The following is a 13,143-nucleotide window of genomic DNA, read 5'->3' on the forward strand; positions in this document are numbered from 1 at the left end:
TCTTTCTTTCAACACAAAGCAACAGCCTGCACACTCCCACATTTTGAAACCTTCACAGATTAATCGTTAAAACCTAGTTTTCTTTCTTCTGTTTGACAAAAGTTTCTAATTGCTTATAAAACGCCAATGATGCACATAATACAAGAAAGATTAATAGACATAGATTAATCAGTCATATCCTGAAAAAGCCTTTTTTGTTGTTTTTAACAGCCAAATTGAATTGAATTGCAGCTATCATAAAACATTTAACACTGCATGTTACTACTTGTGCAGTATTTTTTTTTTTTGTCTTTTCATTTAGCGGCTCTCAAGGCTGTAGTTTTTTAATTATACTTCTTGATACAGTTTACCATGTCACAAGCACTTATTCCTCCTATGAGAAGAAAAACTATTTAAAACTTGTATAGAGAGAGAAAGAGAGAGAATGTGAGATTGAGAGAGCGAGATGCTGTTTCTATATTCATTATTGAATACTGTCTTATGCCTCAGAGCTGTGGAAGCAGCAGAGGAGAGTCCAAGGTCAGTACTGCATGCCTTGTAAAGTCCGGTTATCTGTGAACCACTTAGTGTGCGAGATTACCAGGATACATGTACGCACCAATGGTGTACCCATACATTTTTGCCTTTTTAGATATTGTAAAACAACATACTCTTTTATAGTAGTAGTGCCATGGACTGATAGGACTGTGACATGATGCCACACAGTCTACGCTGTGAAGATGCTGAGAAGATCTAGGAGTGGAATACAACTGACCCTTTGGGATCTTCAAAGAGCCAGCAGGGGTCTTGCCTCCCCTGTTCTGTTGTATGTGTGTGAGAGCGAGAGAGGATGAAAGGGAAAGACGCAGACAGATAATCTGAGATTCTGACTATCTGCGTATGTGGCTGGGGGCGAGATCAGCACATATTTATTCTAAATGAGACTGAATATCCAAAACTGTGTCTGTTTCTTTAACCATCCTTTTATATGTGTGCTTTTTAAAGGTTCTTTCTGTGTTACATTCCTCCAGACAACCACCCTCTTCCCATGTGACCTATAAAGCAGGGTCAACTTGACAGACGCTGTCTTATTATTCTAGAGAATTACCACAAAATAAGGCTTTTTATATGAATAATTGACTTGCCAAGCTCAACTGCTAAACTACTTTGGTCTTCTTTGGTTTGAGCTCCACTCTTTAGTTTTATCTCACTTTGCTGAGGTTTGTATTTGCTTAGAGGCAGAGTTAGTGTTAGGGTTATTATAAAACTTTTGCTTCGGCTCCCTCTAGTCTATTGTTGAGTAAGTCTGCTGAAAGTTGCATCACTTTGGTTGCATAGAATAGAACCCAGTCATTACTTTGGTGGTAAATATTTCATCTTTGCACTGTGTAAGCTAAATGATTAATTAGAGTTAACTTGTAAAATAAATTGGATTAATTTGTACAGGTATTGTGTGCAAGTCGGTAGTGGTGATTAAACTACGACTAATACAAATACCGATATGGATTGTCTACAGAATTAAAATTTTGTGTGTGTGAGAAAGTTATTGACAAACATGAACCTCTTTTACAAGAAGCTAGCCACCCACATTGGACAAGGGAAAGGAAACGTGACTGTGAAATAATACACATCTATCCACACCAAATTTTCTACTTTCCTCTGAGTCTTCTGAGGAATCCAAAGCTAGCCTATGGGGAGACTCAAGACTAGAGCCACTGCTATTGAGGTTAAGCTTTATGTAAAAGGTGAGGACAGAACGTGTAAAAAGCTACATATTTTTACAACTGGAGAATGTAAGAATCACTTAAGGCCTACAACAATTATTATATATATATATAATCTTTTGTGAAGTCCACATTGTGAGGACACCACTATATAATCAGCAGGCGTGTTAAAAAGGGATGGTTGAAGTTGTTGCAAACCATCTGAGTTCTGTAACTGAAGTTAAGGTTCACCTTATTAACAGTTTCTTTTGGCAGAGGCATGTTCATGGACACATATGGATGGATCACTAATTGTGGAAGGCTTGTGGAGTTGTGGAGTAGGAATGAAGGCTACAGTGCCAGTAGAGTTGTAACTGGCAAGCTGTGTGAGAGCATATACAGTATAGCTACTGTAGCTTTCCTATACATGCCCTGTGTTGCTACTGCTGTATAGTGTCACCCAAAGTCCAAACCTTATTGTATATATTCTCACACACCGCTTGAAGTAATGTTTTCCATGGATTGCTGCACTGATTTCTTTTTTCTCACACTTGAAGCCATTTCAGAATAAGATTTGAGAAAGCTTTTATGTAGTTTGTCTTTGAAGTGAATGGTACTTTGGCTGGCATATATTCTGCCATTTGTTGTGAAGATTATGTGAAAACCTCAAGGCATATGAAGCAAAAATGAAACCCAAGTTAAATGTGGACTCATTCACATTTGTACTGAAGACATAGGCAGTTTTAACAAAAGTTTAAATAATTTCTTGTATTCAATTTTTAAGTAGGGGAGGAAAGTTTGAGAGTTAAAAAGAAAGAATTGTTGCTAAAATGTTCTAATTGGCCAGTGTTGCATTGATTTCAAAACCCACTCTCTTATGCTGCTGTTGTTTTGTTTTCCTTAGATTAGGTCCCCTTGGACTAATCATTGCCTTTTTTTCCTCACACACTAGATGAATGGTATTTTTAGAGTTTTTGGCATCCAAACAAGTTGGTTTTCTTTTCTTTTTTCTCACCTTTTTTTTCTTTCTACGGTATGCTTACAATTTTCTATACAGAGAACAATTTGCCCCAGCCAATGTTTGGATCCAGAGTTTGGCTCTCACATAGGGCACTGTGGAAGGTGTGCAATGGTTTTCAGATGGGTGCAGAATTGTCCTTACAAAAGATCAAGTGGTTTAAAGCATGTCCACCTATAAAGCTCTATCAACTATGTATCAAAAATTGTCCTGTCATGCCTAAAAAATGAATTAAGCAACCTCGGTGATAGCAAAAAGACATCTGTGGTGAGAATGATAATGAAGGAGTGGGAGGATCAAACAGAGTACAGGAACATGGGCTAAGAGGGTTACTAATGAGGAAATATTATGGGGAGACTGAAAGTCTATTCCACTCTCAAAGCCGAAAAAAATAATGCTGTTGTTAGAAGTTCACCTTGCAAAATGTGTGCATTATTATTGCAGATAACACATTTGATTCCACTGACTCCCAATCATTTTTTCTTGCCATTATTTGTTGCATTTAAAGTGTCCATAACTTACAGTAAATAATGTGATACTCAATATATTCGTGTGGTATTGTAGAAAAATCAGTCTAATACGGAATATCAGACAATATAAAAACAATGCAGCTAATTAGACAATTCTGTTGAAAATGTATTCAAGCAGGACAAATTAACCATAATTAATATTATTATTCATTAGTATTTCTTCTCATCCATCATTATACGGCACCATTCCTCTCCTTCACCTTCATCTCTAGGCTTTCAAACTGAGCATTATTCCTGGAGGTTTTTTGAGGATACTGTTGCCAGTGAGCACGCTGCATGGTTGAAAATGTCAGAGCTTGACACCCCTGCAGTGTGACACTTCCTGCTAAAACCTTTCCTCCTTGCTACCCAAAAACCCGTTCAGGTACCAATTTTAATGCTCACTAATCCTCACTGCTTTACTCTTCAGCCCTTGTTAACTTCAAACTATATTTTAAATAATAGGGTGATACAAAGTGAGCACAGCCTTCAGTTTAAAAATTCTCCTATATGGTTTTATATGCAGCTCTGCAGGATTCTTAGGCAAGGCTGTAGTGTGGTTGTGGGTGCATATGGCAGGCACAATTCACATCTTCAGGAAAATATGTGTAAATAAGCAGTTTGTATGCATATATAGTGTGTAGGTCTTTGCAATTGTGTATTTATTTGACTTGATTACGTGTAGTCTGCGTGTGAATAGATGTGCGGTACAGTTTGCAGTTTGCTTCTGTCCTTCTTACAGTGTGGTGACTGATTCACCCACTTGGAAAAATGAAGAGGACCCCCCCAATTGCTTTTGTCCCATGAGGTTTTGCCCACATTATGCTCTTTACACATGGGCATAAATGGCCTCATCAATTATTTAACATCAAATGTTATGTATATCACCAACTAAGGTTAACAGAATCTCTCAGGAGCTGTGCATAGGTGTGCATGTGTATAGTTGGCTACACGTGCACACACATGCACATGCCCTTCCTTAATGTTCAACAGTTAAAGTGCATCACTCATCCGTTGGATGCAAGTCGCAGAGGCTGAAGGCGGAAAATTGAATGGCTACGCAAAGCCACAGGGATTTACTACTGTGTAGAGAGTCCACTGGGCAGTGCTCTGGAGAGAAAAGGCCGCATGGCATTTAATACTATTGATCAGCAATAAAATGGGAGGGCAAGGCACAACAACTTAGGCCTGAAGGAAAGGTTAGCCTCACCACTGCAGCAGCATAATCACTTATGTATTACCTGTTAACTGTTTCCTGTCTGAACCTGAATGGTATAGGACAATGGTAATGCTTTTTATATCTAAAATAATTCTGATTATGTTAAATAGAGAGGGGCTTAAAGTTGTCTCTAAACTGGCTTTCTTGTGCATTTTCATTTTAAATAAAGGACAAAATCTGTATGCAAAGGCTCTGGTAACAACTTGACACAGACTTTTGTTTTAGATGAGTTTTGTTCAGTATTATTCCAGCGCAACATTCCTACAGTGTGTCCAACGATCCAATCAGCAGTGAGCTTCCATGTCTGAGTTGCAGTATGAAATGCTGCATACTCGAGTAGGATTTAGAAGTGATGGATGAAAATTAATGAATCCTGGCGAAGACATGGCTGCTGATGACAAAGGTGTGAGAAATAAATGGAGTTGGTCATGGTTGGGTGAAGGATAGGAAACTGCTGAAACATGGTGCCACAAACTAGATGAATTCAGCTAGCTTTTTTCTCCACCATGCGTTTGAGGAATCTACAACATTGCAGCAGCACAGGGAGTGTTAATTCAGGACAAGTACATTTGCAGTGCACAAGCTAGTTTTAAAGTGTAATTGCCCATAGCATAAAAATGAAAAAAAATAACTGTAATTTATTTTCATCTGCAAATAATGTGTTGCTAATGGAAATACAAGCCTGTGATCCATTCAAATGTGATCTTCCCTTTCTAGATCATCATCTTTCCTCCCACCCAAATCAGCATTAGAGTCCTATGCAAGTGTGCTTTTGTGTCTGCTTGAAAATGGCTAAGCACTTTTTGTGGATTTGTTCTCATTGCGCCTTTGTGGTCCAGTTTCTGTCTTGTCCAGTGACCATGTCTTACTGTCTCTCTGTGGTCATTGCGTGTGTGTCTCCCCCTTTGCACAATAGATCTTTGGGATCATCTGGAAATGTTCCTAGGGGAGAGCACTGACTCAGGAATAGCCCGCTATCCACATTCACAGTAATATGTGGCCAGACATATTTATTTGCATTTGTTATCATGACGAGTGCTGAATCTGTTCAGTTGTCAGTTGTTGTAAGCTTTTTTTGTGGACTGTCAGCTTATTCCTTCTGTACACAAGCCCTGAAACGTCACCGATAAAACTGGTATATGTGTACGCATTTTATAGAATAAGTAATGTAGAAACATCCTTAGTCAGCTGTTTGCATAATACGAATACATATGTATGCTCCATCACTCTCACTGAGAAAAAAAATAGCACAGAGGAAGCACAGTTTCACCAACTGCATTGGTGAGGCCCTCCGAAAGTGCCAGAACAGTCATCCTTATACGTTATATATAAGGCCATTACACACGGCTGCACTATTTATGGCACAAACTGAAAATGAATTAATCACACATACTGTATCTCATTCATCTTCATCGGAAATCATTTTGATTATAGCATTAGTAATGGAATACACTTTTCACAATAAAGAATAAGCAGCCACTGAAATAAAGTTTATAATTTGCATTTGACTATGATAATTGGACTTTTAACAAAAACAGTTAGCATTTGGCTTTTGGTCTCTCACTGTATTTGCATTCCTACTTTCCCATATCATGCTGAGTTTGCTCTGGAAAACCTTGTGTACACATGGTAAGCAAAAAGCATGTAAATTGTTTCATAAATAGCAATTAATATGTGGAAAATGGCAATGGAATAAGCATATTTTTGTGCATAGTTGTGTGTTTGTTGTTGTGTTTACATCCGGTCCCTGGAGAACCACCGTCTGTAATATGGCATGTTATAAAAGCACCATTTACAGCACTGATAATGCTGTGTAGAGGACCCCTGTGGTTAAGCACACAACAGCATAATGAACCAAACATTTAAGTGTGTCTCGTATCACCCTCAAGAAGTGTTCCGAGCAGACATTTAAATTCTCCCCTCATCAGATAGATCACAACCAGACAAGAGCTTCCCTCTTTAGTTAGCTAAGAGAGATAAGAGATAGTTTATACTGTTGCAACATCTGTGCAGACGGACCGCACTCACAATTTTCCGACCACTAAGTCACATCATTCTGAATATGCCGATCAGACCTCTGCATTTAATCTCTACGTTATCTCAAAGATTGTGATATTTTTATATGCTTAGTGAGAGCCAAATGTGTAATTGGCTTAAGTTATAGTGACAAGTCAGTTTACTCATTTAAGCTCCCATGGGTCTTGATAGAGCTGATGTCCATTCTCATTAAGTCTGTGAGAGTGGTAAGGTAGTGGAACTCAAACAATTTGGTGCTCTAATCAATTTCTTAAGATATGTAACATATAAATATATATATATAATAGATATAATATAATATGACTGTAGTCTACATAGTAAAGCTTGTGCTGTCTGAGTGGTCGGGGCTAAGGCTTAGAGAATGACATAACTTGTGGCAGTATGGAAATAACCCCAGTGTGGTCTTGCATAAAATCCAAACAGTGCTGCTAATACACACGATAAATGGGCTTGCCCAGGGCCAATTACCAGCTGGCAGAAAAGGGCAATGCTGCCTTTCCTAGACACTGAATTTATTTTGTTTTGTATGAGACCACATTTGGATGCACTAGGCAAACACGGCTGTGGCCCACGTTGTTTCTTCTTGCAAACTACTTTTGTTTCTACCTCTTTCCCCGAGGGATCCATTTGATTAGTCTGTGTGCTCAGGTCTCATTTTGTGCTTGCAATAGGTATTGAAGGATTCTGACTTTTTTGTGTTAAAGTCATGACATGCACAACATGGCTTTATGACACCATTTATCGTTTGACTGCACAGTGCTACTGTAGGATTCCTTTTCTTTCCTTTTAACAAAATAAATTTTATATTAAAAAATTAAAAATCGTGCTGTTTACTGAAAGGCAGCAGTCTACTGAAAAAGAAAGAATTTGTTTTCCTAAACCCTATCCATTTTTACTTAGCCCAATCCCAAATTTATGTTATTTATGTATTCAAATTCTCTTTTTCAAACCTGCCAGCAGTCAAGTAAAACTTAAACTTTATGACCTCATGTGTTTAATAATAAGTGGTTATCTCCCCAAAAAATAGGCCAATTTTTTGACATTGACATTTACTCTGTGTTTTTAAGGTGGCACGGTTGTGTATGCGCGCTGGTATTATTATTATTAGTATTATTATCTTTTAAACATACTCATTACTTGCAGTACTGTAGCCTTACACCATGTTGCAACATTCTTTCCCGCTTTTCTTGATAGGGTGTGTATAAATTTGACGGCTGTCAGTGCTGAACATGTTCCAAAAGTTAAACAACCAGGCTGTTTCTCAAATGCTACGTCTCTGTGAAAGTGACAGTGATTAAACTTGGATGCCTCAGCAACCATAGTAAAAAGCGTTTGCGTCTAAGGACCTCAGAATGTAACATAATTCAGTCTGAAACACAAGCACTGTCTTTCCTCCTCACAATGTTGCTCCCTCCCAGGGATGTCTGTTAAATCATATCTCCATGCTTCATCTAATCAGTGTAAACTCTGCTGCACCTTTATGTAGGGCCTTCAAATTAGCTCTCCGTCCGTGCTTCTGGAACTACACAGCAGCCTGTAAAGCATCTTCACTCGGCTTACTTGTACTATATCCTTTTAACTCATCTGACTTCAAAAAGTACAGCCAGTAATATGAGGGTAGACAAGATGATGTTATGTACGCTATGGAAAAAAACCAAATTATAGTTACAATTACAACCACTGCTACAAAGGTGCATTATGTTCACTGTCAGCTAACATAATCGGTTGGCTGTAAAATAATCATTGCATTGCTTTGGTCTTTGCTATGTTAAAGCTACACACCAATCACTTCACAGCCTGTTCTCATTCCCAGGTTGTCGAACACAGAATCAGAAAACCTTTTTTTTGGCCAGGAATGTGTACATATACAATGAATTTAACTCTCAATCGCTCTCAATGTGCATACACAGAATAGCATAAATAAACTGGACAACAAAAACACGCCAGCGGTGTTTGTTGCAGTCTGCAACTTAACCCCTAGATGCCACTAAATCTTTTTAAGGGGACCAGTCTGGAAAATAATGACAGCACTCTAAATGTAGACAAACTGCATTGACAAAGAAGAATTGAAGAGATTAGCTGAAACTAACCATATACTGCAGGCCAGCAGTAAAGGGGACTGACATATTGTTAATAGCCATAAAACCTAATAGACATTTTTCTTGTCACAGTAAGAAAAACACACATGTGAATAATGATATTAAATGATAGCTGCTTCAGTTTCAGGGTTCTGGTATTGTGCACGCTGTCTCACCATCGCACTGTCATGGCTTACTTGGGCATTTATATAAAACGCAGCGATTGTTAGTATCACATGTGCTTTTCCTACTATGACAAGTCAAAATGTCTGCAGTGCCAAAGGCCTATAATACACATGTTCATAATTGCAACAGTTTTTAAAGTTTAAGTCCATTCTCATTAAGTGTTAATGGTAGTTTGTCAATGCACTCATTCTGAAGATATTCAGCCTGACACATGCGTGCAGAGACAGCAAGATATTTTCATAAAAATAGCACAGTTAAATCTGTATGAAGGTAGATAAATTGGATCAGCCTCAGTGCATGCTGTGAGGTTATTGCAGGCATAATTAAATATACATCAAGCTTTTTAAGTCACTGTTGCAGAACAAAACGTCAACAAGCTTCAACTTGACTGAGTCAATCCCTGTGGAAAGCTACATGACACATGCAGCAGCCTTATCTCTGTGTATTCCAATGCCCAGCCCCGTGTTAATGAATAAATGAGCATTTGAAGTGCAGGTGAATCATGCACACCCTTAACTCAGTATGTTCTCGTCTTCTGTTCCATGGAAGAGTTACAAATGATATTATGTAAACATAGAAGTTAAAGATCTTATTAACCCCAAGGTCCAGAGGTAAATGAGAAATCTATACTCTTGACTGCTAATCTCTAAGCAAACATATCTGACGGAGCTAGTGTCTGGCAAATGACAGCATCTGGAATTTGCAGTCATCCTGGTCTACAATTTCTCTTATTTCTGTGATATTGTTTAATATGTACATGTTCCACAGAACTACAGCGACACAGGCTCTGGGGCTGTAGAGAATTTAATTAACACCTCAACCTTCTCAAAAGGCATATATCTTTTATTTAAAGAAACTTTTACTAATGCACAAATAATATTTAAAAACAGCCACACCAGATTACATGTTGGGTTATTGGGTTGGACATGTAGTGAGCTGGTATAATGGTATAATGGACACCGGATCCTAATAATGAAGCAAAAACAGGAATGTGGTTGAATGACTTAACGTTCATCCCTACTCTTTCAGACATATTTACATTGCTGCCTCTAATTCACAATGTCCGTTGCAAGCTGGCAGTGGATCTACTGTATAATGGTATGGGCATTATCAGTGCTAAACAAATTAAATTATGTTTTCATTAACACTGCAACAAAGTCACAAGCTCAGATCAAAACTATGTTGTTGTTCTGCGGTGCATTTAAGCTGTTCTGAACACTAATAATAAATTCATTGTGAGCTTCGGTGTAAAATGTTCAGTACCCTTCTTTAGCCAGTACTTGTGCATACATTTAGTGCCCTAAAACTCGAGTGTTGCATTCCCACTGGAGATTTTAGAGCTTTATTATCTAATGTTTTTTTGTGATTGTTGCACCTGTTTTATTTATTCCTTTTGTGATTGCGTTCTGTGAATGTTTCTTATTATCAGGTCTCTCTTGGAAAATGAGACAGCCTGATTAAAAAAAGATTAAGAAATTGTTTATTGTTTTTAATAATGGCAAGCAATAATGTACAAAAGCTAACACATAAACTAAGATAAGTGGCTTAACTCTCGACCAAATGCCTATATTTGTGCTGTCCTGATATATGATTTACTTTAAAAAAAATAAAGTCTTCGTCTTCTCATTAGCAAGTGTATCACAAAGACTCTGCAACAGGCAACCAACTGGCAGTCTTTATCTGATGTATGGAACAGACTATTGTATTGTAATGATTAAGGACGGAAATCTCTTTCCTGCATCACCTGCTGCTTTTGAATCAGACTGGACACATAAGTATGCTGTTGATTTACTTGTTGACCCCCAATCACAAGAATTCTTAATGTGGTCTGTGAGGTAGAACGTATTTGTGTGACTGTGTTTGATTGACTGTGGTCGTTTGTTCGTCGGTGCAGGTAGATCTACACTTTCATGTGGGCAGCCGGCCCATGAGTGTGTCTGTGTGTGAGTTGGAGAGACTTTGTGTGTGCGTTCATGTGTAAATATAGTGATGAGTTATTGATTCAGCAAACTTAGATTGAAATAAACACACCATTGCACTTCATAATGAGCGCTCGTTCAGCTGTGTAAGGTGATTTTTGAGCAGATGAGTTGATGGTAAACAGATGTATCAAAGTTAGTTTATCAGGGCAGCTTTTAATACAGATTCTAAAAATAACATTATTTAATTATGAATTACTTTTTAGACAAAAATACTTTAAAAAGCATAATGACTGAAAAGGTTAACTCAGTCTTACATCAGCGCTACTATTCCTGGATCCATGATGAGCGAGGACATACATCATTAAAGTTTTTATTCCAGTCTGGAAGCCCCACAGCCAAGACAGGACATAACTTTGCTCTTAGCACCTTTTCAGAGTGAAAGCCTCTGATATATTCAACAAACGAATCCTATTATCCCATTGTGCAAGTTCAGCTGAAGTCAGACTGATGTGTATAGTGTGGTAATGAGAAATTCTGTCCATGTGATTCCTCTCTGGCCTCAGACAGACTTGTCATTATGTCCAGTCAAGGTGTAACCGACATACAAGCAGTGGAAATAATTCCACTCTTTAATGAATTATTGACAGGCAGCTGTTCTGTTGCCTGTCCTGTAGGCTGACTGAGTTTAATGTATTGCTTGTTTCATAGGTGTCTGTTAATTACTTTCAAAGTAAGACTTTCTCTTTCAGCTGAGCTGATCAGTCTGGTTTGATGAAGATGGCACTTTAATTACAGCTCAATATAATGGTTTAAAACTGTCTTATTTTCTCACATTATTTAAAGAAGCCGGAACTAAACACTCTGCCTTATTGTGAGTCCTGATTCTCTCCAAGTGCTTAAAAAATATTTCTGAACCCAGAGGCTTGCATCTCCGAATGTACTATGTGATTGCTGATTAGCTAAAAGCTTTCAGCTTTTAGTGACTATACGTGTTCCTCTTGATTGTGCGACTTTTTAAGGCAGAGTGCTTGTGTGAAATGGGTCTTTCAGAAAGCTCTTAGACAACTTTACTCAGTAACATGAACCGACACACATCTGCAGTAAACATATGCCTCTGTCTATCATCGTCCTGACTGACTGACTGATGTGGGGAGAAATCAGCGGTTATATAGTCCAATCCAAAATCGCTTCTTGACTGTACTGGAAGCTTTAAGTATCTTAACATGCTTCTGCGAAATGCTGACTTTACCACTACAATTACATCACATCACTAGGATTTAGTAACACATCATCCTATTGATTGTGTGCAGTGGAGCCTATCCAAAAGAGCTGAGATCAAGGAATGGCTTGTGTCCACATAGCATTTTTTTCCCCGAGCACCAGTCTCTTTTTTAGTTGTTCCCAATAAAGAGAGAGCAGCACCCAGCGTCTCTTTTGGAAAGCCATCTGCCTTTTTTTGTGCAGCCGCTCCATGAACTTTTAGTTGAAAATCTCTGAACTTCTCAGAAAGGCGCTGGTGTCGTCACTGCAGGTCACCTTCAGGCAACCAGTCATATATTAGATGGGGACTCGTCAGCCTGGTAGCCAATAAAAATGGAGGGAAAGGTTGTTGTGACCCTGTCTGTCTATCCTGAGCTTTGTGATATGTCAGAATGAAAAGAAAGAAAACTATGCTGTCATTTATGATCATGGGAACCAGGGCTCAACTCCTACGCACACACACACACACACACACACACACACACACACACACACACACACACACACACACACACACACAACACACACACGGAGCAGAGACCTGGCCAAATTGAAGATAGTGAAGCAGGTGAAGTGAAGGGAGTTGACGACAACTCAAGTAAAATGTGGAGAAAGTAGAAAAGCATTTTCCACCTTCTTTGTCTGCGGTTGTTCTGTTACACAAGTGTGGCTTGTTTGTTAGGCTAATAGCAACTTGTAAGAAATTGTCACGATAGTGTTGTCATAGAAACAAAACCCATGTGCAGAGTTTTTTTTTTCTCTCACCGCAAAAGCTCTTCATCCAGCTCTCCCAGTGCCCTGCCAGCGGTTTTCTGCCAGAAAAAAAAAACACTATGTGGACACAAGCCCGAAACTGTTTCATAACAGTTAGATTGCTCTTGCAGTGAGAAGGACAGCAAGGCTTGATGGACCGATTGTACTTTACAGCACTCCTGCTTAAGCTGAGCGATACATTTTTTTCAGTGGCTCCTGTCTAAGATGAGGAAATGTAACTGATGGATTCTGTGTACAATTTAGCATGTTTCTGTAGCTGTTAGAGCATTTAGAATGAATTGCCTCATTATAGTTGTGGAAGCCTATATTATGAATAAAGACACGGTTATTTGTCACTGTAGTTTAAAGCATTTTCCCTAAAGTTGTTTCACTATTCATTCCAAAACCAGGATAAACATAGACTCCAATCATTATAAGGGAATGCATTTTCAGAAAATGAGGCAAGAAATAAGTAGATT

General features: G+C 38.4%; 1 protein-coding gene across 2 annotated transcripts in view; it reads left to right on the forward strand.

Moving 5' to 3' along the window:
* The window catches only part of ctnna2 (catenin (cadherin-associated protein), alpha 2), a 307,283-nt gene that overhangs the window by 45,028 nt on the left and 249,112 nt on the right, over positions 1 to 13,143 (forward strand). The gene's annotated exons all lie outside the window — the stretch shown is intronic.

This window comes from Dicentrarchus labrax, unplaced genomic scaffold (genome assembly GCF_905237075.1).
Source record: "Dicentrarchus labrax unplaced genomic scaffold, dlabrax2021, whole genome shotgun sequence".
NCBI lineage: Eukaryota > Metazoa > Chordata > Actinopteri > Moronidae > Dicentrarchus > Dicentrarchus labrax.